The 24,662-nt window shown below is 39.4% G+C and overlaps 1 protein-coding gene across 3 annotated transcripts in view; it reads left to right on the top strand.

Annotated features, from left to right (window-relative positions):
• The window catches only part of SPAG9 (sperm associated antigen 9), a 279,218-nt gene that overhangs the window by 31,614 nt on the left and 222,942 nt on the right, over positions 1-24,662 (top strand). The window lies entirely within an intron of this gene.

Raw genomic sequence — 24,662 nt, 5'->3', positions numbered from 1 at the left:
GTTAGTGTAGCTGGGTTTAAAAAAAGATTTGGTTAAGTTCTTGGAGAAGTCCATTAATGGCTATTAATCAAGTTTACTTAGGGAATAGCCACTGCTATTAATTGCATCAGTAGCATGGGATCTTCTTGGTGTTTGGGTAATTGCCAGGTTCTTGTGGCCTGGTTTGGCCTCTGTTGGAAACAGGATGTTGGACCTGATGGACCCTTGGTCTGACCCAGCATGGCAATTTCTTATGTTCTTATGATAAAGAGATTATATTGCATAAATAAGGATAGATATATTTTTATAAGGGATGTGAATTGAGCCTTTGCCTTTATCTTTTCAGTATTGTTTTCAGTTATGGAAGGATTAAATAATTCTTCATGGCAAACTGAGCACCAGCAGGGGAGCTTTAATAGGTGGGATGCTCCTAAAGTAGCTTATTTCATTCCTGACAGACTGAAGCATCTTAGACTGTGTAAATGGGACCCAGTTGGAGCTGTGTATGGTGCATTATGAGGTCCCCCCCAAGGCTCCTCCCTCTTGCCTTTTATTAACATTTTCATGTAATCATTGGGTAACTGATTCAGGAGTTGGGCCTCCTGGACCACATTTATGCAGATGATGTTCAGCTAATGTAGCCAATGGGTGCCGAGCTGGTGGGCTTATAATAGTTTGGCTTTGGGAAAATATACTGATGGTGAATGTTTAGTTTATTTGATTATTTGCAAATCTAACATTAAAAATCAGTGTGGTGTACAATGCAATTTGAATTTTAAAAACACAGCTAAAAATAAACTACATAAAAATAATAAAATAAAACAAATTAATAAAATGAGAACCAAAGATATAAGAAAAGCTTATGTACAAAAGATGAACTCTAAAACAAAAAATTCACTAATCCAGTAAAAAGCAAATGGCAGTAAGACTGAGATTCTTTGGGCGGTGATGTCTTGACATAACAATTCCCAATGTGGCAAGATTGTTCCAAATCTTCATACGGAGTTATTTGTCTCAATATCAAACTTACAGTTTACTTTTAGCTGTGTTACCTGTGTGTAAGCTTGATATTGAGACATAAATAACTCTGTATGAAGGTTTGGAACAGTAATTGTCTCACTGGGAACAGGTATATACTCTGAATACACAATTTACTGTTATTTATATACTTCTATCTACTCTACAATCCTGGTGTGCTATTGATATAAAATTGCCAGTGATGTTGGGGATGTGAATGTTCCTTTGTCTTTTGAGTTTAAATCATTAATCTTGAAACTGGATTCTATTTCTCTTTAGAGGCATAAATATCATAGATGGTTCAATCGGCTTATTTTAAACTTCATATGGTGTGGCACCTGGGAATCTTTTTAACTGGTGGTCTAGATGCTGGTGCTGTCACATGTAGACTACTGCAATAGCCTGCTCATCAGTCTTCTTGAAGCATAGGCTACAGGTGGTCCAGGATGTGGCTGCATAGCTTATCTGCTGCCAAAAGAGGGGATACCAGCTCAAGATTCTCATGGATGTATTGATTGTTGCATGATAAAGGCTTTCTCTCCCCGCCTCATACCTGAGCAATGCGCTCCATTGGTATATCCCTTCTAGAGTGCTCCCATCTTCTCAGAGTGCTCTGTTAATTGTGCCCTCTTGTAGAATGGTTAAGAAGGCAGTCGTGGGCAAGAATGTTTTCGGTAAATGTTTCCATGCTTTGGAGCAAATTGCCACTTGACATCAAGTTGGAAGAGAAACTGTTTCCATCCGTAATTGTTGCCAAGAGTTTGCTGTGTGATGTAGTTGATACTGTTCCCTTAAGATGTATTTATATTATATATGCTTACTTGTTTATTACGGTTTGTATTGTTGGTTTGTGGATTTTATTTTTTTGTATGCAGCTTTGGGCAGTCATTTTTTTGACGAGGGAGGAGGTCTAGAAATGTTTTTAAATGTATCACTTTCTTCATAGACAATCAGGATGAATCATCCTCATCAAATGGGTGACGACATTTGACGATGTGAAGCATTTCTTAGCAAGTAGTAGAAAAGCCTAGAAGGCTTTGCTTATCCTGTATGAGACTTCCAACCTGGTGTCACCACAGGACCACACACAAACTCCTCTGAGGTTTTTACTACAGTTCTTGGCCTATTCAGTCATTTTCTTCCTCCTTACAGCCTTAAAACCATTTTTTGGGGGGGGGGCATTTTATTAAGTTCTATTTTTTTGACAGGCGCTGATCCCTAGGATCTTCCTGTTTTTATTTAAAAATTTATATTTCATGTTTTTAGTTTTCAAAAATAAACAAGCCCAACAACTTTAAATAGATTCTTAATGTTCTACTGTGTGTATTAATACAGTGTACAGAGTAGGAGCAAAGGGAGAATAAGTTCATATTGCGTGATGCCTTTCGTCTTCTATAAAATTCTTAATATTTCTTTGGTTGTCTTCTGTCTGGAATGCACAAAGTTGGACTGGAAAAGAGATGAGTAAGAAGGCATATTGGTTGAGTGTGTGATGTAGTTTACGTTATTTCCTATAGCAATTCCCAAATTAAAATCACTCGAACTATTAATCCTTTAGAATCTATCTTCATTGTGAATTTGTGTGACATGAATTTTTTTTTTCTCTTTGCTTAATAACTATTGTGGTGTGTTTCCCTTTTTGAATCAAGTCTTGCCACTTTTTTTCCTTACCTCAAGTGTTGTATTGAAAATACTTTGTAATAATTCCTTAAATAGAAAATAAAAGAACATGTATCCATTAATTCGTTCTAGTGTATGAGAGAGTATGTGCTTTCGACGTTTCTAGCATTTATTTTTGGCAATTAAATTAATAAGGTAGGGTGGATGTTGTAGTCCGCTTGAATATGCAGTAATAAAAGTCAATAAATCTTTTTGTGGATTCACTTAATATGTTTGAAAAACACCACCTTTGTAATCTGTCCTGTGGTTTTCTCTTTGGGCAGTATCATCCTTAGTTAGGCTATTTCTGTGGGTCCAAGCTGAGCCATCCCTGGTTTTGCCCCACTGCATGCATAGAAATGAAGCTCTGATCTCCCTAAGAAAAAACAGGACTATATCTCCCTGCACGCAGTGGGGTTAAACCAGATCTGGCTCAACTTGTTCTCCTCAGCATGAAGCTATATGGTTCTTACCCTTTCATCATTCTGTACTGACCTGATGAAGAGAGCATAGGGTGCTCCAAAGTGAGTCACGAATCTATTAAGTTAGTCCAAAAAAACAAAAAGCCCCCCGAATACCTACAGCTTGTTGACAATGAAATGGAAGGCAGGAAATGAAGGTGCATAGGTTTCCATGTGCACCACATACCTATTTAATGACTGTGGAATAGATATATTGCATCTTTTTTTTTTTTTGTTGTATTAGTCTCCTTGAAGCAGGTTGGTTTTTTTTTTTGTTTTTTTTATCATTTTGTGATTGCCTTTTCTACTGCACATTTTATCAACAATCTTGGGACAATGCTTTCAACTTTAAATCTCTCTGTTACCTTGAGGCCTAAATAAGTCAGAGAGCATAGAAAGCCCTGACCAGATATCATTGGAAATGGGAGGTCTACTGGTTTCAAATCACATCCAAGATTGTTGCCCATAACATTGCTTTTTTTTTTCCCCTTAGAGAGATACAAGACTACAGTAAACTGTTCATACAGTTGCCACACATAACTGCAGGTTTAATTGGGAGTATGATTGTAAGTGTGCAAAACGCTTGCTTTTGTGCAGCATAGTTTTCTGCCCTTATCTTAACAATGTTGGTACTTGCTTGCATTAAGCAAACTTCCAGGCTGTAAATAATGCATTTCCTTTATTCAGCCTTTACTCAACATTCGTCATTAGCAGCCTCAATTTAGTAAAAATCTAAGGGGTAGATTTTTAAACAAAAAGTGCGATCGCGTACTTTTGTTCGCACAGCAGGCGCAAACAAAAGTACGCAGGATTTTATAAGATACGTGCCGATTTTGGGCAGCCTGCGCGCGCCGAGCTGCGCAGCCTGCCTCCGTTCCCTCCGAGGTCGCTCCGAAATCAGAGCGGCCTCGGAGGCAACTTTCTTTCGCCCTCCCCTCACCTTCCCCTCCCTTCCCCTATCTAAACCCCCCCTCTTACCTTTTGTCCCTAGATTTACGCCTGCGAGAAGCAGATGTAAATCTACGCGCGCCAGCAGACTGCTGGCGCACCGTCATCCGACCTGGGGGCTGGTCCGGAGGCCTCGACCACGCCCCCGGTCCCGCCCCGAAACGCCGCGTCGTTCGGCCACGCCCCCTTCAAAAAACCCCGGGACTTGCGCTCGTCCTGGGGTTCTGCGCGCGCCGGCGCGCGAGGGCCCTGCTCACGTAAATCCAGGCGGATTTACACGAGCAGGGCTTTTAAAATCCGCCCGTAAGTTTTTTGTAGAGACAGATTCACATATTCTATTCTACTGCTATATTTTTTTTGTTTGGTGTAAGAATTCAGATGTAACAGCACAAAACTAAGTCACAGTAGGAGCTTGTATGAATCATCTATTTTTGCATATAATAGTCTGTCCTAATTGATTTTACTGGATCAAATCAGGAAGATCTGACCACAAATGAAAATAGAGAAACAAAACTGTTAATGTTCATACCATGGTGTCTTGGAAGATTGGTGATGCAAGTTCAGGAAATCTTAATCTTCCACCTGTGGACTCCTGGGTGGCTAGGAAGGCTGTTGCTTGTGGGGTATTCAGATTCCACTTTGAAGTATTGTTTAATGTGAAAGAGACTGGAGTGGAGTTAGACATATGTGTATTACACATTTCCTGAGTCAGTTATCAGAACTAGTGCATTAAACGAGTTTAGCTGTGCTGTATGTAGTACTTATTTCAGTGAGTACTACTAAGTGAATGTTGTTTTAGAAGATATGCCTCTGAAAAGACATTTCTGAATGCAGATTGTTTCAGCCCATGTTGTCTTGTTGAGATTTGCTTAAAAGTTCTCCTTTTGTTTTCAGTTTTTCTGTTTTTGATCTAAATTGTGAAAGTTTGTACCAGCTGATCAATTGGTATTTGAAGTTCATATTTATATTTGTCTTTGTATGGGATTTTGTTATTTTAGTTAGCAGAATCATAGAGAAAATGTTGTGAAACATAAAGTGCCAAGACAGGGTCCCTTATAGAATTGTTCGGCCTATCTACCTTGCCTGTACCATAGAAACCAACAGCTCTTTTTTGAGAAGGCATCTAACCGGTTGGATTTTGCTTTCTAGCAGGTCTCTATTTCTTTCTTTCTTCTTCTTAGGCCTATCAGCAGTTTGATTTGGGCAGATGACAGCAATCGGAAGGTGTTCCCAAACTTGGTAAAAGTCTCCAAACCTCGGAGGTAAGCTCTGATTTTGAATGGGCAAACACCTCTTCCTTAAATTGTCGTAGCTATTCTCAGGGCACAGATGGGAATACTGAATACTCTTTAATCGGTTTCCTCCTCCTGTTTTATTTTCTTCTCTTCCCACAAAAAAAATCCATGTTTCTTTTTTCTTCTTATGGGAAGGACAGATGTTATGAACTGTATTTTGGCGCCGTCTCAGACTTTTGATTAAATGTGTTTTGTCATCTAGTTTGTCTTGACATTTTTAAATATGTTCGTTTTCTTTCTTGTAAAATTCTTTTGAAACTTTATGTAGCTGCATGTCCTTAGAGGTTCTTTTCAAACAGAATATTGACTGGATGCTCTTGATCTACATAAGGTTAATGTTTAGAGTAGAACAATTAAGCATCTGCTTATGTTATCTTTACTTAGAGTAAAATTTATTGTGTTCCTTTATTCTCTGGGAATAAACTGAATCTGGTTTTCTTAACAGTTAAATCCCAAATTATGTATTTTGGTGGATGCAGAAATATGGAGGAGTGTGGTGCATGATGGGTGGTGAGATACTGATGACCAAAGAGCTGGAAAGAGACCTTGGGGTGACTTATACCTGATTTCATTGTAGAAAAACACTTCAACAAATTGCTGACCAGAGCCAGAAAGATGTTAGGGTGTATAAGGAGAGATATGATCATTAGAAAAAGAAGATGTTTTGTTGGACAAGTTCTTGGAAAGACTTTATCTGTTGTGTTGCATCCAATTCTGGAAGCCATACCTCTGAAAGAACATAGAGTGGAGGTGATCAGAGAATGGCTATCAAAATTGTATGGGGTCTACACCTAAACCTCTATGAGGTGAGACTTAAGAATGTAAATATGTATACCCTAAAGGTGAGAGATTCAAGTACTTGAAAGGTTTTAATGGTGCATAGGAGGTAAGCCTTTTTCAGTGGAAGTGAGGTTCTAGAACAGGTGATCATGTTCAGTGTTCCTATAAACTGCATGTGCACACACAGCATGCACAAAGAAAATAGTGTTTTAAAGAGCACTGTGCACAAATTTAGTTCACATCTTTCCGTTGGCAGCTCAAAGTGAGTTACATTCAGGCACAATAAGTATTTTCCCTCTTCCTATAGGGCTTACCTGTACCTCTGTACCTGAGGCAAAGGATGGGGTAAAGAGACTTGCCCAAGGTCACACAGAGCGACAGTGGGATGTGAACCCTGGCTTTCCTGGTTCTTGGCCCACTGCTCTACCCAGTAGGTTACTTCTCCACTTCATTGAACATGAGAATCTTTTTTGCACTAACTGCCCACAAAATAGGTAACATGGGTCATGATATGAAACTCCAAGGGATGGACTCGAGCAACAGGGCTGCATTTACATCTCAAGCACCTATAGGTGCAGGATCTTCATCAAATTGTGCATGTCCACCCTCCCCTCTTCCACACTGGCAAGAAGAGGATTGCATCGGGAGGGAGTGCAATAGTGCCTTGCGCAACACAGCACCCCTAGGTACTTGCATGTTTGTTTCTGGCCCTTTTATTAGGGAATATCTTTCCCATATAAAAGATGGTGAATTTCTGGCATACCCTGCCAGAGTGGGTAGTGGAAGTAGTGGGAAGTAGCAGACTTTCAGAGGGTATTGAATAAGCATAGAGGATCATTAGTTGCAAAAGTGAAGAGGAATCGGAAGCATGACCTAGTAGCACGTGTTTAAAGTGCCGTAATATGAAATATTAGATGTTCTAGCTGAGATGCAGGCGCTCTCATAACTGGGTCTGGCAGGCTGCGCAGGGGTCCTCAGAGCCCAGATGTTTAGACAATAGCCACGTTCGTATTAGCTGTCTAGATTAATACAAAGCTATGTGCTTAAACATTGGAAGGGAAGGGTTTTGGCTATGAACTGTGGGTTGATCCTTTATGCTTATCTGCCCAAGATGGTAGAGTGCAAATGAGGAAGATGATAAACTGTCCAGGATAAGCCGAGATATCTTAAGCATTCAAGTTCCACAACTGAAATATATCCTTGCAGGGTGGACAAGAATAACTAGGCAGACTAGATAGGCTGGTTGGTCTTTTCTTCTTTTATCTACTATTAGATTAGCCTGAAGAATGTAGTGTGTCCAATGTAAGGCCAGTTTTTTTTTTTGTTTTTTTTTTTTTTAAAAGAGCTTCAACAAAATATTTGAAAAACTATGGACCAGTGAATTCAGTGCAGGACAAAATCATCCATCTGGGAACCAATGACCTTAGTAGAAATGGTGTCCTTGGAATACAGAAAGATTTCCAAAATCTTGGGAAGAGGATTAGACACATGGCAAAGACTATTGCCTTTTCTGAAGTATTACCTGTTCATGGAAACGGAAAGGAAAGGCTTTGTATATAGATTACTTACATCAGGTTTTGAGCCAGAAATTTAAATTATGTGGTTTTGGATACATTGGAAGCTGGGGCCCTGTATGGAGCAATAAAAGGTTATCTGGTAAGGATGGCCTACGTTTGTCTGTGGTAGGAAAGAGGATGCTAAGTGAAAAATTCAGATCATACATTAGGCATTTAAGCTAGGTGGCAGGAGGTGGCCAGTGAAATTGGCATATCATCTCTAAGCAATACAGGAAGTGAAAAGAGAAAGTAAGAAAATCATGCAGTCCAAAAAAACAGAAAAGGCAATTAGGCAGAGCAGCTGGAAAGCTATGACGACAAATGCTCATAGCCTGAGCAATAAAATACCAGACTTGCAGGCCCTAATGGTGGAGGTGGAATTGGGCATTGTTGATGTTATGGAGACATGGTTCACTGAGTCTCATGATTACGACACTGCCATCCCAGAATATAACTTGTTAAGGAAGGACAGAAAAGGGACAGGGGTAGCACTTTGTCAAAAACAATATCCAAGCAACTGAATTACAAGGGACATGGGGCAAAGAAGCATTATGGCCTGTCCTTTAAAAAATAAATAAATGGTGCATCCATTTTTACTGGTATGATCTACAGGCCTCCAACTCAAATGGAAGAACTGGACAGAGATCTGATTGAGAACATCCAAAAGTTGGGAAAGAAGGGACAAGTGTTGCTCATTGGAGATTTACCGGATATGGATTTGGAGCATCCTTTCTGTGGAATCTACAAAAAGAGAGAATGGGTGCCCTTCAAGGGGCTCTGCTCAAACAAATGGTAAAGGAACCCATGAGGGAGGGTGTGATACTTGATCCGGTGCTCACTAATGAGGATAATGTCTCTGTTCGGGTAGGGGCTCACTTGATCACTGGTGATCATCAGACGACATGGCACAATATCGTGAGAGCAGTCACAAAGACCTGAGTTTTGAATTTTACAAATATGGACTTTGTCAAAATGAGGATGTACCTAGAGGAAGAACTGTAAGACTGGGAGAAAATGGGTGAGGTGGAACATTAGTGGGTCAGATTAAAAGTAGCTATTACAAAGGCAACAATTCTGTATGTTAGGAAAGTAAACAAGAGTAAAAGGAAAGAAACTGATTGGGTTCTCAAAGGAGATGGCTGAAAAAATTAAGGCAAAAGCAATAGTGTTCAAAAAGCATAAAGGATCCCAAAAAAAGGAACAGAAGGAAGAATATCTGTTAAAATTGAGGGAGACAATTAAAGAAATCAGGAAAGCAAAAGGTCAAGCAGAAGAAAGCATTGCCAAAGAGGTGAAGCGAGTTAACAAAACATCTTTCAGATATATCAGCGAAAGAAGGGAGGCCCAAAGTGGTATAGTGAAATTGAAAGGTGATGAGGAGCACTGGGGTAGATTTTATAATTTTGCGCGAGCACGTACTTTTGTTCGCGCACCAGGCGCGAACAAAAGTACGCTGGATTTTATAAGATACGCGCATATCTTATAAAATCCGGGGTCGGCGCGCGCAAGGGGGTGCACATTTGTGCAACCTGCTCGCGCCGAGCCCAGCGCGTGCTGCCTGTTCCCTCCGAGGCCGCTCCGATTTCGGAGTGGCCTCGGAGGGAACTTTCCTTCGCCCTCCCCCCACCTTCCCCTCCCTTCCCCTCCCTAACCCCCCCCTTACCTTTGCACGATTTACGCCTGCTAAAAGCAGACTTAAATCTGCGTGCGCCAGCGGGCTGCTGGCGCGCCATCACCCGACCCGGGGGCTGGTCTGGAGGCCTCGACCTCGCCCCCGCAACACTGCGTCACACCCCCGACACGCCCCTTTTACAAAGCCCCGGGACTTACGCTTGTCCCGGGGCTCTGTGCACACCGGTGGCCTATGCAAAATAGGCGCGCCGGCGCGCGAGGGCCCTGCGCGGGTAAATCCAGCCGGATTTACGCGTGCAGGGCATTTAAAATCCGGCCCACTGTGTGGAGAGAGATGAAGAAATGATGGAAATAATAAAATACTTCAGTTCAGTGTTCACTAAAGAAGAATCTGGAGAAAGGACCATTGCTGGTTGACAAGACCATAGATGGAAATGGGGTAGACGAAACTCTGTTTACAGAAGAGAATGTATAGGAAGAGCTTAGAAAACTGGGGGGGGCTGCATGAGGCTCATCCCAGGATATATGCTGGCGGGTCCACTGAATGACCTATTCAATAGATACCTGGGAAAGGGAGTGGTGCCACGTGATTGGAGAAGAGCAGTGGTGATCGTGCTTCACAAGAGTGGTAGCAGAGAGGAGACTGGGAACTGCAGGCTGGTTAGCCTCACCTCAGTGGTGGGAAAATTAAGGGAGTCTCTGCTGAAGGAAAGGATAGTGAATAATCTACAATCAGGAGGATGACTAAAGAATTGGATCAAGGAAGAGCGTTTGATATGATGTACTTGGATTTCAGCAAAGTTTTTGATAAGGTCCTGCCTAGGAGGCTTGTTAATAAAATGAGAAGCTTGGGAGTGAGCACCAAGTTGGTGGCATGGATTATAAACTAGTTGACGGATAGACAGCATGTAATGGTAAACAGAACCTAGTCTAAAGAGAGAACCATGTTAAGTGGAGTGCTACAGGGATTGGTGTTAGGACCATTTCTGTTCAATATCTTTGTGAGCAACTTTGTGGAAGCGATAGTAAGTAAAGTTTGTTTATTTATGGATGGTACTAAGATCCTGCAACAGAGAGGAAACACTGGAAGGAGTAGAGAGACTGAAACGTGATTTAAGAAACCTTGAAGAGTGATCAAAGATATGGCAGCTGGAATTCAACACCAAGAACTGTAGTGGTTGTGGTAATCCAAAAGAGCTGTGTGTGATGGGGGATTAAAGACTGTTGTGCATGGACTAAGAGAGGGACCTTGGGGCACTTGTGTCTAGAGATCTAAAGAGTGTGAAGCAATGTGACAAGGCAATAGCTAAAGCCAGAATCATGCTGGGCTGCATAGAGAGGAATAACCAGTAAGAAAAAGGTGATAATGCCCTTGTACAGGTCCTTGGTGATGCCTCACCTGGAGTACTGTGTTCAGTTCTGGAGACCGTATCTCAAAAGGGATAGAGACAGGATGGAGGCGATCCAGAGAAGGATGACCAAAATGGTGCGGGGTCTCCATCAAATGACTCATGAGGAGAAGCTGAAGGACCTAAATATGTATACTCTGGAAGAGAGGAGGTGCATGGAAGATATGATACAGACCTTCAGATATCTGAAAGGTTTCAATGATGCACAAACTTTGAACATTTTCAGTTGGAAAGGAAACAGTAGAACTAGGGGTGACGAAATTAAACTTTTAGGGGGGATGGCTCAGGACCAATATCAAGAAATACTTCTTCACAGAGAGGGTGGTGGATGCCTGGAATGCCCTTCCGGAGGAGGTGGTGAAGTCAAAGAATTCAAAGACACATGGAATAAACATGGTGGATCCCTAAAGGCTAGGGGACAGAAATGAAGAAAAGAGTGCATTGGGGTAACCTGCTCAGTGCAATAGTTACTACCCTTAGCAGAAGCACAGGGATTATTACCCTCCACCAATAAGACTTGATACTTTTGTCGCAACTGCAATATCACTCTCCACTTTGACGGGGGGGGGAGTAATTTAATTCAGATTGCAACCAATATGGGACTTGACTTTTATGGTCTGGTGGTACTGATATGCAGACATAAAGGAAAAAGCATAGGACTGCTTCTACGATAAAGTCCAAAAGCAAAGCAAGTCAGCATTGCTGGAATTTTTAGGCAGGCTCCTCACCCAGTAAAAATGTTGCTAGCAGTAATTTTTTATGGGTTTGACAGTTGCTTGTATTTTTATTGTAGATATTACTACCCTTATCATAAGGATTGGGAGTAACTATGCAGACTACCCTTAAGAGAAACCTGGGGGTGACCTATATGGTGCAGTCTATATTACCATAAGAAGCTTGCATAAGAAGATTGGATAGATCATTTGGTCCTTTTCTGCTGTTGTTACTATGTAAAACAGTAGACGCTATTAAGAACAGAATTACTGGAAATATAGATAGTCATGAAGGCGTGGAAGCATCAACATGGATTCAGCAAAGGGATGTAATTACCAGTCTTTTAGAATTTTTTTGAAAGTGCAAATATGTATGTAGGTAAGGGTGAGCTGGTCAATTATAGTGTGTCTGGGTTTGCAAAAGGCATTTGATAAAGTCACTCATGAGGAAATTAAAGTCATGATATAAGGCAATGTCGTGTTATGAATTGTTAAATAAAATTAAAAGGTAGAAAAAAGATTAGGACTAAATGGTCTGTTTTCCTAACGGAGCGAGGTGGATAATGGAATGCTCTAGGAATCTGTACTGGGACCTGTGCTGTTTAACATATTGATAGACGATCTGGAAAAGGGTAACAAGTAAGGTGATCAAATCTGCAGATAACACAAAGCTATTTAAAGTTGTTAAAATATGAGCAGACTGATGTATTTCAAGAGGACCTTGCCAGATTGGGTAAATGGGCATCTAAATAGAAATATAGAAATACAACAGAAAAAGACCATGCAGCCTATCTAGTCTGCAATCCCTACCACTGCATATTAAATTTAATGTGGGCAACTGCAAAGTGATACAGGGAAAAATAATCCTAACTGTAAGTACACAATGCCAGGTTCCATTTAAAGTGTTACTACCCAGGAAAAGGGTCTTAATGTCACTGAGGACAATACCTTGAAATCTTCAGCTCAGAATGTGGTGGCAGTCACGCATGTAGGATGTTCAGAATGTTTTCTGAAAAGAATGGAGCATATTGTAATGCCTCTATATCGATCCATGGTATGACTGGACCTTGAGTATTATGTACAGTTCTAGTTGATTAATCTCAAATATAAAGCATAATTAGAAAAGGTACAGAGAAGGGCAACAAAAATGATAAAGGGGATGTAACTATAAAGAAAGGCTAATGGTTCAGGCTCTTCAGCTTGGAAAAGAGGCAGAGGATATGATAAAAGGTTCAAAATCATGAGTGGGATGGAACAGGTAGATAGGGAATGGTTATTTATCCTTTATAGTAGTACTAAGACTAGTGGACATTCCATGAAACAGGTAGAAAATTTAAAACAAATCATATAAATTGTTTTTTTTAATTTAACACTATGCTGTGGTATCATAACCCGGGATGAGGGGATGGCCTACTAATGATGTTCAAGATGCAATGGAAAATGTCGTAAATCTCAGGAGTTCCAGCTTTGAATTCCTTTACTGGTTGTGCAGACAGTTGTCATAAGGTTTCAGACTGCACCGTTTAGCTGGGCAGTATAGCTTAAGGCAGGACGTGACAAAGTGAACTAAAGAGCAAGCTAACATACACCAATAATCTAGAGGGATTCTCTGGTTAGAATTTTTAAAATTGACCATTAGATCATGTAGGCAAGCTTACGCATAGGTATTAGTAAAGGAAGGTAATGAATATTTAAATATAGTATTAAATACTTCTAGCTGATTTGTTTATTGCTTATAATCATGATCTGTACAGTATATATAAAACATGTATATAGAATGAAAACTGTGATGCTGGCTCAGAAAAACTTCCTGATTTTGATGGTAATCTTTTTTTTTTTTTTTAAATATAAATTCAGACAGGGTAATAGAGAGCTAAGAGTTTGGGCCTGAAGAGCAATTTCATAATGGCCAGTTTTTATCTAGAATTTTCTTCATTTATCTTAATGACAATTCGTCATATGAATTATTGGTGCTTTTTTTTTTTTTTTTTTTTATCTTTTGAGTCTCTATCTCCCTGGTCTTTTACATTCTACCTGGTCCTCTTTCTTTGAGCAATTGAGCTGAATAACCTGTTCATTCTTGCATATTTTAACCTACATGTTGACATGCCTCCTCCAGCTGCTGCGTATCAATTATTTTTAGATACTATCACATCTCTAGGATGGGTTTAAATAATACACAAACAAATGCAAAAACTAGGTCATACCCTGAATTTAGTTTTTATTAATATATCGCAGTATGCTAATTATCCTGATATTTTTCATTCTGTACCTTGGTCTGATCATTGTTTGATTTCTTTCACATACCCATTTCATAATAGAACTACCCCCAAATCTGAATTGAGATAGGATCACATAGATAGTGATACATTTGTGTAATTGTTGAATACTGAATTAGCTTCAGTCCTTTGACACTGAGGCAGCTATTTCTGTGTGCGATATAATTTTATCTAGGGTAACGGACAAACTTACCCTTAAAACTGGGACTCGACATCTTAAGAGACCTGTTTGCTTGACCCCTGATCTTGGTGAATTCAGATATGTACTATTCTGAGTTGAACATTCTTGGTGATTCTCTGTCTCCAGACTCATTATCTTCCTATAAAGCTTTTTGGTAGACTATAGCATCAAGGTTAATGAAGCTTAAAAAACCCCTCCTCTTCTTTGCAGGGAGCAACCACAAAGAATTGGTCCAGATTTCTTCAGAAGTCTGAGGACGAGGAAACAATACCCTAAGTTAGGAATAAATTTAAGATAGTCACTATCAAGAGAGCTACCGGATCCCTTGAGTTCTTCAAAACAGCAATGTCACAAATATTTAATGGGCAAAAAGGATTTATTTAAAGTATTTGTCTGCTTATATCAGTATCCGTTATTTATTTGCATTTCTTAAATCAACTACTGCCAATACTCTAAGTCTCAAAGGAGGACCAAAGAGACTAGGCATGCTGAGGGGGATCCAAATACCAATTTGGAACAGATGCAAAAATAGCAGATTTCTTTGCAACTAAAATTTCAAAGTTATCTTAAAAAAAAAAACCCCAACAGAACTAATACAATTTGGGGGGAGCAGAGTGAATTTGTTACGAGAAGGAGCAAATCCATTTGATTTATCTAATTATCCACCAATCTTTCTTGCCTTTTACAACAAAATTGTTGGAACATTTATTATTGTGACAGCAAACTGACTTCATCATCATATTTTGGATCCTTTCCAATTTGGATTCAGAAAGTCTCAAAATTCTTATTCTTTCTTTACTTGATATGTTCCGAAGAGGTCTTGATGATGGGAAAAGTGATTTATTTTTGTTCTCATTAATATATTATCTGCATTCAATATCATAGATCACCAAGTTCTCTTACATTGTCTAAAGGAATGTGGGATTTTTGAATTGGTTGGATTCTTATCTTTTCGAGCGCTCTTAGGTTAGACCTGGCAGCAAGCATTCCCGCTGGACAACTGCACCAACTGTAGGAGTTGTGTGTCGTTCCCCCCCCCCCCCCCCCCCCCCCCCAAGGCTCTGCCTTATGAGCTCAATTCTTTAACATCTATTTGGTGCGACTTTGTGAGGGATACAGAATTTATGTGGCTGAGACAATTTTTCTTCCATATTCAGTCTAGTTCACCTTTTTCCTGGCATGCCACCGTCATGGTCCGTGACCAGCCCATGGGGGGCTGTGTAGGGTGCCTCGTGGTACAAGGCCTTCTTCTCGTCTGCAGCACAAGCCTCCGGAAGACTTCTGTTTTTAATGCCTTGCTTTTGAGTATCCCGAGTCTTGAATCCTGTCCCGGTCTTCGGAGTTCCTTGTGCCTTCTTCCGTCCATGCCTAAGACTCTGCCAGAACCTGCTCCGCTTCAGCGTGGTTCACGACCAGCCATGGGTGGCTGTGTAGGGCATGCTGTGATGCAGCACTCGCCCAGTACTTTCTTCTGAATCCTCGCCTGAGTCCTCAGAGTATCCTGAGTCCTTGTCTGAGTCCTCGGAGTATCCAAGTCTTTGTCTGAGCCTTCTTGTTCCTGCCCTTACCCTCCCTCTGGCCTCACACACTCATTGTTCCCAAATGGCGGGTCTGGAAGGGCTATCGGGTGGCCAGAGGGCTACTTTCGAGACCAGCATTGCGTTGCTGGGTCTCATTGGTGCTTGTAGGTCCAGTGGAGGGCTGAGCCTTCCTGGTCCGGATATTCCTCGCCTTGTTTTCAGTCCAGCCTTGCTCCTGCTCTGCCCGTGCTCGTACCTGTTCACCTCTTGTGTGTCTTGGGGCTCCTCCCTGAGCCGTGCCGTGATCCAAGGGCTCACATTCTCCCTTGAGATAGGAGCGCGGAGGTGCGGTCCTAACATTCCATGGATTCTAGCCTTCTTAGGGAAGACATACGCTCTCGAATAATTGTAGCATTAGAGGTCTGCAGGCTTTTAATATCATTCCCCAAAACCTGAATAGAGGAAGAATGTTCCTGAAGGATCTGCTGATGATCTTTTGTGACTGAGTCCTATTTTTGAGAAACAGTCTCTAAGCGCCGGGATTGGTCATTAAAAGTGAGACATACCTGCAGGGAAGTGCCCGAGTGACTCAAGAGTGACCATGGCCAGTATTTTCATCTCTAAAGAGGGCCGAATAACTTCAGCTCTAGCTCCAGTCACTCATACGTCCCCCTCTGATGAAACCATGATCATAACTCCACCAACCGCTTCTCTCTCCATGGGAGCCTCTGGCTGCGGAACACTGAGGAAATTTGACACATGATCTGACCGAACGCAGGCAGCTCCATCCAACTGAGGCTGCTCAATGAGGTCATCACCTGGCGCCTCAGCGATGTTGGCGACACCCAGAGGAGAAGCCAGCAGCAGTGGTCGTGGGTCCAGAAGGTTCAAGGATACTTCCCCAGGCAAAAACAGAGCTATTCTCTCTGCCACTGGGGCTTGAAACCCCCAAGTTCGAGGTAGGGATGACACACTCGAAGATGGAACACTGATCCAAGGGAATGCAGGGGTTCGATGGAAAAACCTGAACTTTCCCTTTTCTCTTGTGAGGCATAATTCAGTTTGATATGAATTAAGATAGAATCTTAAGGGTAACAAACGGAGCAGTAGGGAGAGATGTCCACTCATGCAACCATCTTGGTCCCCTCCCATCACTCCAGTTTTAATTGATCTTTATTGGCTGCCAGTTCAGTTCTATCTCCAATTTAAAATTGCATTATAATGTGTTGCAACTCTATTCTTTTCCCTGTGTTAATACGTTACTATATATTCATAACCCTACTCACCAGAGAAAGACATGTTAGAAATTCCTTTTTGAGTTGAGAAGTTGTTTTTGGTAGCTGCTCCCATACAATGGAACTCGCTCTCTGAGTCTCTTGTGGATTGTACAAAAACTTTTAAGAGTCCGCAGAAAACATTTCTGTTTAAACAAGCTTTCATGTGAATGTCCTACTGCAGTTTTCATTAAGTTCTTCACTACACATTTATTTATCAGCTGTTAAATGGTATAATTAATGTACTGGTGTTTTGTTTGTAATTTTTGTGTTTTATTGTTTTATTTTATTATGGAGCTTTTTTGTAATCTGATTTTATGTATGTTTCTTTGTACATTGCCTAGTGCCCAGACATAAGTGATTTATACATTTAAATAAAGACAAAAATTAAGCTGTGGAATTTGGTTGCCGGAGGATATAGTCAAGGAAACTAGTGTAGCTGGATTTATAAGGAGTTTGGACAAGCTTCTGGAGAAACATTTATTAGCCAAGTAGACTTGGGAAAGCCTTCGCTTATCTTTGGGTGTAAGCAACAAGGAACGAGTCTAGTCTTTGCAATCTGCTATGTACTGCCGGGTGACCCAGATAGTCCAAGATCTGAGACAGGATGCTAGGCTCGGTGGACTTTTTGTCTGATCCAGCATGGCACATTTTATGTTCTTAAACCTTCTTCAAGTAGTTATCTGTGCTTACACACTTGTTTATATTTAAAGTTTTGTTTTTAAAAAAGAGTGTGTATTTAAATTTTACTTCTTATCTCAAAGCAAGAGAATGTAGTCAGGAGGAGCCTTGCAAGTTGTGGCAGTCAGTGAAAAGACACCATTCAATGGAATAAGACTTGAAAGAAGCAAGAAAGGTGCCAGAAAGTCTAACCAGAAAAGATTCATGAATATGCAGTATTCAGAGCAGCTGAAAGAGAAAAACAAGTGAGTGGGATATGCTTTGCTGCATACAAGCCAGCACAGTCCATACATTGCTAGAACTGAAAAGGAAGTCAGAGTAAGCTTTCTTGGGTACTCAGGAATTGGGCATTGGTCATGTAAATACAATCCACAGTTTTAAGTTGCCTGTCCTTGAAGAAAATCAATGCTGCCTTTTTGGTGAATCAAGATTTGATTATAATTTGGTACAGGAGCATTGTAAATATTCTGGTAATTATTGGTGTTTACACTACAACTCGCAATTAACAAATTAGATTTTTGCTTCCTGTAACTCTTTCATAAAATAAATGAAGGACATTACCAAGTTGTATTCCGTGTGAGACTTTACAATATCACATTCATCAGAAACTATACTTTTGTTTTCCTCTATGCATGAAACAAGTCTAGTGGCTGAAAGAAGGTGAAAAACACATTATTCAAATCAAAATTCATCATCTAGCATCAGTGCATTATCAAATGTTAAAATACTCCATGCGCAACCTATTGTGAGGGTTGATTTAAAATAAGTGTGTATATGTGTGGGGGGAGGATCACATAAACCGTAGGTAATTAAATACTTCAAATTATCTTCTAAAAATATAAGCCATTCAAATCTAGTAAATCTGGCTTATGAGTTTCGACTGTACCACTATCAAAGGTTTTTTTTTTTTCCAGAATGGTTTGCTCTTCATCCATGGGATTTCGTTGCAGGCATGAAAACCATCACAGATACCTTGGCAGCTCCTGGAGACTTTAAGATTCCACGATTTCCACTTCAGCCACAGAACCAAAGGATTTAGTTTAGTGCTATAGTATTTATTACCTGATGAATTTTTCCACAGTAGCACGTTTTCTTCCCACACATGGTTTGAGGTGGGGAATTGTTTGTATTTGTCAAATATTGGCAGATGTAGTTCTTACTGAATAAGCATCTGACATTTATTTATTGGCTCTAATTTTTATTTGTTTTAGGATTTTATAGTATTTGTTTTTGCGGCTTGCTTCTTTAAAAGTTCTTATTTTGCAAACCATTTTTTTTTTAAAGTGTTAAACCAAGCACCTGTGTAAGCGCCACCCTGGTATATCTACAGTATTTAGTACAGTATACAATGCTTAAATTTGATTGTAAGTGTACAACACCTATGTGATGGCTTTTTTTTTTTCCAGAAACAGTCAAATTGATATTTTGAGAAGAGTAGGAAGCATTGTTCCATTATTGCCATAGATATCTCCAGCTTTCCATGCAGGCTGTACATTGTCAGATAGACCAGTTATACATGTAACTGTTAGGGATACTTGTTAAGGTGTGACCTTTACTGTTTAAACTCAAGCAGCAGCTTTTATGTAGCAAGGGAAAGTAATCTCTGTCCCCACAGCTTCCCGCTGTTTCTGCAGCTTAGTCTTGACTAGGGACATTACTGCATTTGGGCTTTTCATATATTTGCAAGACCAGGTGCTTCCATTTGAGAATTATGCAGAGATTTGCCTTTCTTACAACAATTTAGTAAAGATGATTTGTGGGATGGTTGGAATTTGCTTTAAGAATTACATTTTTCTGTAAATGAATATGCAATATGTATGAGTCATTTTTTAAAAATTCCATGTTGGCCATAGTGGTTCCTGTCATGTTCTCAATTTTAGTTATCACAAGAACAATGGTAAACAAGCAAATACTATAAGCTGATGCCTTTTTATTAGTCTAGCTTAATACGTTTCTTGACTAGCTTTTGGGAGTTTCCTCAGGTCCAACAGTGGACTACTGCAGCAACATAGTTTTATTGTTCTTATGTAAATTAACAATTGACTATGCCCAGTGAAGATGATGATCCTACTTTTTCCTGAGACTGAACCTTAAATATGGAGAGTTTGTATGTTATTACTTTGATTCTATTTACCTTAACAGAACAGTGCACACACATTCCTGTATTCCCACAATCATGCATGCTGTTTGGATACTTCATCACGTGTGAATACTAAAACAGGTCATACCTGTTGTGTCAGGCTCTTATAGGTACAATAATTTTCTTTCCAACTAGAGGGCTGTTTATGACACTCTCATACTTGTAGTTTTTTGTTCACTCTAATCATTGCTTTGGAAAACATTTTGTTTTCATTCTTTCTGTTGCTTCAAGTGAGCAAATTCCTGTATCCAGATTTCAGATCATATCATTTTTTAAACTATTTATACATTTCAAAATAAATACAAAGAATGAATTTTGCAAAGTAGCAATATGAGTATTTAAGCAATAATTAAACAGAAGGAAAAAATAAATCTCTAAAAACTTTGTCCAAACAATATGTGTAGGGGGGGGAGTAGAAAAAAGAAGAAAAACAGGTAAACATATAACAGGCCTCAAAACTTGGTCATCAAAAAGGCAATAGCATAAGCAATATCCATGTTTAAATTCCAAAAGGACAACACTCAAATCATTAAGTATCGGGGGACAAGGTCCCAGACCTGATATCCAAAAACCACTGAGCTGTTCCGTGGAAAATTAAAATAACTGTCTGCATTAAGCTTAACCAAACATCTACATGGGTATCTACGAAAAAAAAGACTACAAGAGTCTGAAGCTCCTGGTGCATAATAAGAAACGCTCTTCTATCTTGTGTAGTCTTAGGTAAATCAGGGTAGATTTCTAATAGGAGTATCAAAGAAATTTACATTTATATATTTGAAATAAACACTCATTACAAAATTCACATCTTGCTCACTGAAAAGGGGAAACAATGTCACTCAATCTCAACATTAGATATCTCCAAAATGTAGATAAATTTCCCACATCTAAACCAGGTTGAGGTAGACTCAGTTGACCAGTCCATGATCTATAGAGAGAGAGGAAAACTTTATTGAAATGAATTTGCTCTTCAGGAAGCTGTAAAACTTCCATCAAGCATTTTCTCAGAATAGCATGGGGAAGTTCACCTATAACTTTGGGGAAAGTTAGTAAATCTCAGATTTAAATGTCTGGATTGATTTTCCAAATTGCTGTATTAACAGCCTAGAGTTACTGTATATCTTGTCCCAAGGATTGCAGTTTCCCAGAGTGTTCTGAAAGAATATGCTGGTGGTTCTAAGCAACAAAGTCCAGTCTCTGAGATACAATCTCCACCCTATAAGAGTGGTCCATCTACGACTGGGATAAATTGGTCATAAAGTCTCATAATGATTCAAGTGTCACAATCGCTGGTTTAGGAGGTACAGAAAAGTGGAAAACTCATCCTCTGCCAGGGCTAAAATTGATGATCATATTTTTTTAGCACCATGTCAGTATTTTGTTTTTTAATTTTATTATTCTTTAATGTGTGCCAGATCTTAATTTGTATTGAACTGTTGTCATTTTGAAAGCAAGTACAGTTTGGCAGTTTATAACCTCAATTTCACTGTTAAAGTAGCTTTTCTTCTCTTTTGCTTTGGTCCATAGAGTTACAATATTTTTCAAATTACACTTAAACTTATAGTAGTTTTGAAATGTTTTTGATTGGGTTAGCTTTTAGTAGTGGTTTTTTTTTTTTTTTTTTTGCTGTGTAATTTTTGCCCAGAAAGTACATTTTTTAGACTTCAGATTTTGAAATGGTATTTTGTTTGCCTTCTGTTCAGGACGCTTTATAATCTCTAATTCAGCTCTTGTATGGTGGGTTAAACCTTGTGCGAATGGAGGGGATAGAGCAAAAAAAAGCATGCTAGTTAAAAAGAACTCCTAGTTACCCTTATGGTAATGTTGGTATACTGCTAAATTCTCTGTGAAAATGAGATGCTCAGATTAGCTATTTTCTTTGATTTTGGATATCAAAACCTGCAATCACTAAATATTCTATGAAAAGAAACCCCCATCCCCCCCTGAAAAAAACCCAAACTCTTAACACCCTGTTCCAGAGAGAGTGTACTACATTCCATGGTTTAAAAATAAAGAAAAAAAAGAATGAAAGGTAAGGTCTAAGTCAGTAGCCAGCCCCGAAACTAAATTTTCAAAAATAAAACTGGCCCAATGACAGACACCATGGCAAGGATGATCATCACCTCTTGACAAAATTGAAAAAAAGAGTACCTGAATGTTATAAACAATAGCTGATATGCTTCTTGTCACCCAAGTGAGTTTTTCAATAGCCACAATGTTTTCAGCTTTCTGTATCCAATCATACCAAAATGGAGGGTGTTCATGTTCCCATTTTCTTGCCAAGACTACTCTTGCTACTAGCAATGTTGATGTAATTGCTTTAGTCTCATACAGGCATTGTCCTGTCATCTTTCCTCAACAAAAAGAGCGACATAGAAGTAAATTCAGACCTATAATTTTGATAATGGAATTGTGTATCTCGGTGATGATGGGGCAGTCCCACCAAATACAAAAAAAGGGAGCCATCCATTCCGCAGTTGCGCCAGCAAAGTGGAGAAACGGAGGCATCCCATTTTCTAATCCTTAACGGCATTATATATGATTTTAGCAAATCTTCAACTGTGCATTCATTGAGCTAAGAGAAATACAGCAATGAAAAGTATATTATGAACCATTTGATCAAAAAGAACTTGCTCAAATTCAGAAGGTTCTCAAGTCAAATGTTTTAGGTTGAAAGGGCTCAAAGCAAAATGGTCTAATCTGAAAAAATTGAAAAATTTTTCAAGTTGCCAAAAACTTCCGTAAAAATTTGAAGCCATGGATCCAAGTTAGCTGCACACTGATGTCCATGCGATGTGACTCCCTGCCTATCCGTATTTCTTTAAAGTTTGCAATTGTTTATTTTCCTGATGGGCAAAAGGAAAGGCAAGGACTTACTGGACTGACATTGCGATCTCAACCCCACTGAGCCCTATGGATGGAAATCTCCTTCACGTGGGTCTCCCCTTGGAAAGCTCCATGGAGTCGTCATTGGGCAGTGTGGTTTTATCTTCTCTTGCTCTAGACCAGGACATCTTTGTCTCTGAGCAGCATTGCGCTACCCTACAGCACGGTATGTGGTTGGCTAGGGAGGGGGAGCGAAGAGCACTGCTGTTGTAGGCTGGTGACGTCAGGAGACAGTCTGGGATGGTGTTTCAGCTCCCCCAGAGGTTGGAGAAATGTGCAGAGGCCCCTGTGGATCTTTCTGAAGCCGAGGGAGGTTCTGCAGCTCTTCTCTCATGTTCTTCTGCTGATGGACATTATCGATCACATGAGAGGGGACTTTGCCAACCAAGGTGGTATATCTTTTTTTTTTTTTTTTTACTTTCTAAACTTTGTCATTACCTTAGATTTGATATGGGAAGCTAAACTCTCTGCCACTGGGTCAGTTTTTATCACAGCAGTAAGGTTTTTCTGCAAACTTAAAACAGAAGCAAGAGCAGACTGCAGTTTTAGACCCTTTAGAAACAAAAACTACTTCAATACAAGGTTCTGTTGGGACTGGAACATCTTAGCCCTTTATATCCAGGAGCCAACGGATGCTATTGCAGATTGAAAGGGGAAACCTCAGCTGCTTGTGTGGTTTATTTGATTGTTAACATTTCCTTAGATATTGGGTATGAGTTCCTTCACTTTTGTGGTCTAATTAGACATGTAGAATTATTATATTTTTTTTTTTGTTTTTGTAATTTTCTTTTCCCCTCTAATGTTACCCAATAAGTATTTACTTGGATGTATATTAAAATGATATAAATAAAAAGTTAAAAAAGAAAACCTCCATTGAGACAAAAGTGCCACCTGTGTGTGTTAAAAAAAAAAAAAACAAAAAAAAAAACTGAGAAAATCTGACAGCGTATAAGTCATCATACAGGGATGGCCAATGGACCCTTCCCATGCCTCTTATGACCTCTAAAGCTATCTGTGGTATATAAGGGGTATAGAAGGTGACCCTTCAAGCATTCTAAAATTTGTGCCCCAGATTTTGAGTACAACAAGAATAAAAGGATGTTCCTTGTAGCTGCTATTTTTTTTTTCCTGCATCAGCATAAACAGCACATATGCTGGTAATGAGTATAAGACCAGAAATGTCTTAAGACAGCAGCACTAATAATAATGCTCATAGTTTGGAAGACCTATCCCTCGTTCTTTGAGGGTGATAAAGTGCTGAACTTTATTTGAGATCTTTTTCCTTGCCAAACAAGATATCCCATAATTTTTTCAAATAGAAAACGTTTTGGGTTTGTTAATGGTTAACTGAAAGAGAACTTTGGGAAGAATCACCATTTTGATAACACTGACCTTTTCTAACCAAGTATTTGCCATATCTCTACAGGGTCTCAAATTTGAAATATTAGTGAACAATCTCTCATAATTTAAAGAATAAATAAGATTCAAGTTATTAGGAATCACAGTTCCTAAATATTTGATCTTGCTGTCAATTTGAAAACCAAATAATGCCAATTTAGTCATCCTTTTTACCCTACAGTAACAATGAATTGTGAAGTTTGGACTGCATTCTCCCTACTGTTATTAGATATATTTTAGCCTATTTCCTACATTGATTATGATCATATTGAATATAAATTCAGAGCTGAAAAATCAGTTTTCCTTAAGGTATAAAAATATTCTAGTTAAAAAAAATTAGAATCTCAAAGATATAGTTGGGTTTTCTTTTATACAGTGACTCTCAGCAGCACAGAGCTGTTTTAAAGGCTTTAATATGGTACAGAAGTAACAATGTAATTTTATCAGATTTATAAAGCACACACATAATGATGGTGGCCTACTAAGTAGCCATCTGGGATCATAACAGAGGACTATTACTAGACCTTTTCTTCCTCATAATATGTATCTATTCAGGACAAAGCTTTGCTCAACTTCTTATTGTTTGTCAATGATACTCAGGTTGTAAGTTTTACATTGGTGGATCTGGTAAAACAGAATTACACATCTTACCTTGAAATGTGGTGGTTGGGATCCAGATCTGCTAGAACAAAATAGCATTTCAAAGGTTTACGGGATTTATTGTATGCATGCGTGCATGTGTATGTGTGTGTTGCATCTTAATTTCTAGGCCAAGAGCATGCAGAATTTATCAAAGCAGTGCTGAGCTGATCATCAATGAGCCACTCTGAAATTTTATCCTGTATAGGAAAATAATT

The sequence above is a fragment of the Rhinatrema bivittatum genome, chromosome 4 (genome assembly GCF_901001135.1).
Source record: "Rhinatrema bivittatum chromosome 4, aRhiBiv1.1, whole genome shotgun sequence".
In the NCBI taxonomy this organism is placed as follows: domain Eukaryota; kingdom Metazoa; phylum Chordata; class Amphibia; order Gymnophiona; family Rhinatrematidae; genus Rhinatrema; species Rhinatrema bivittatum.
The sequence above is the reverse complement of the archived record's forward strand: the minus strand, read 5'-3'. Positions and strand labels throughout refer to the sequence as shown.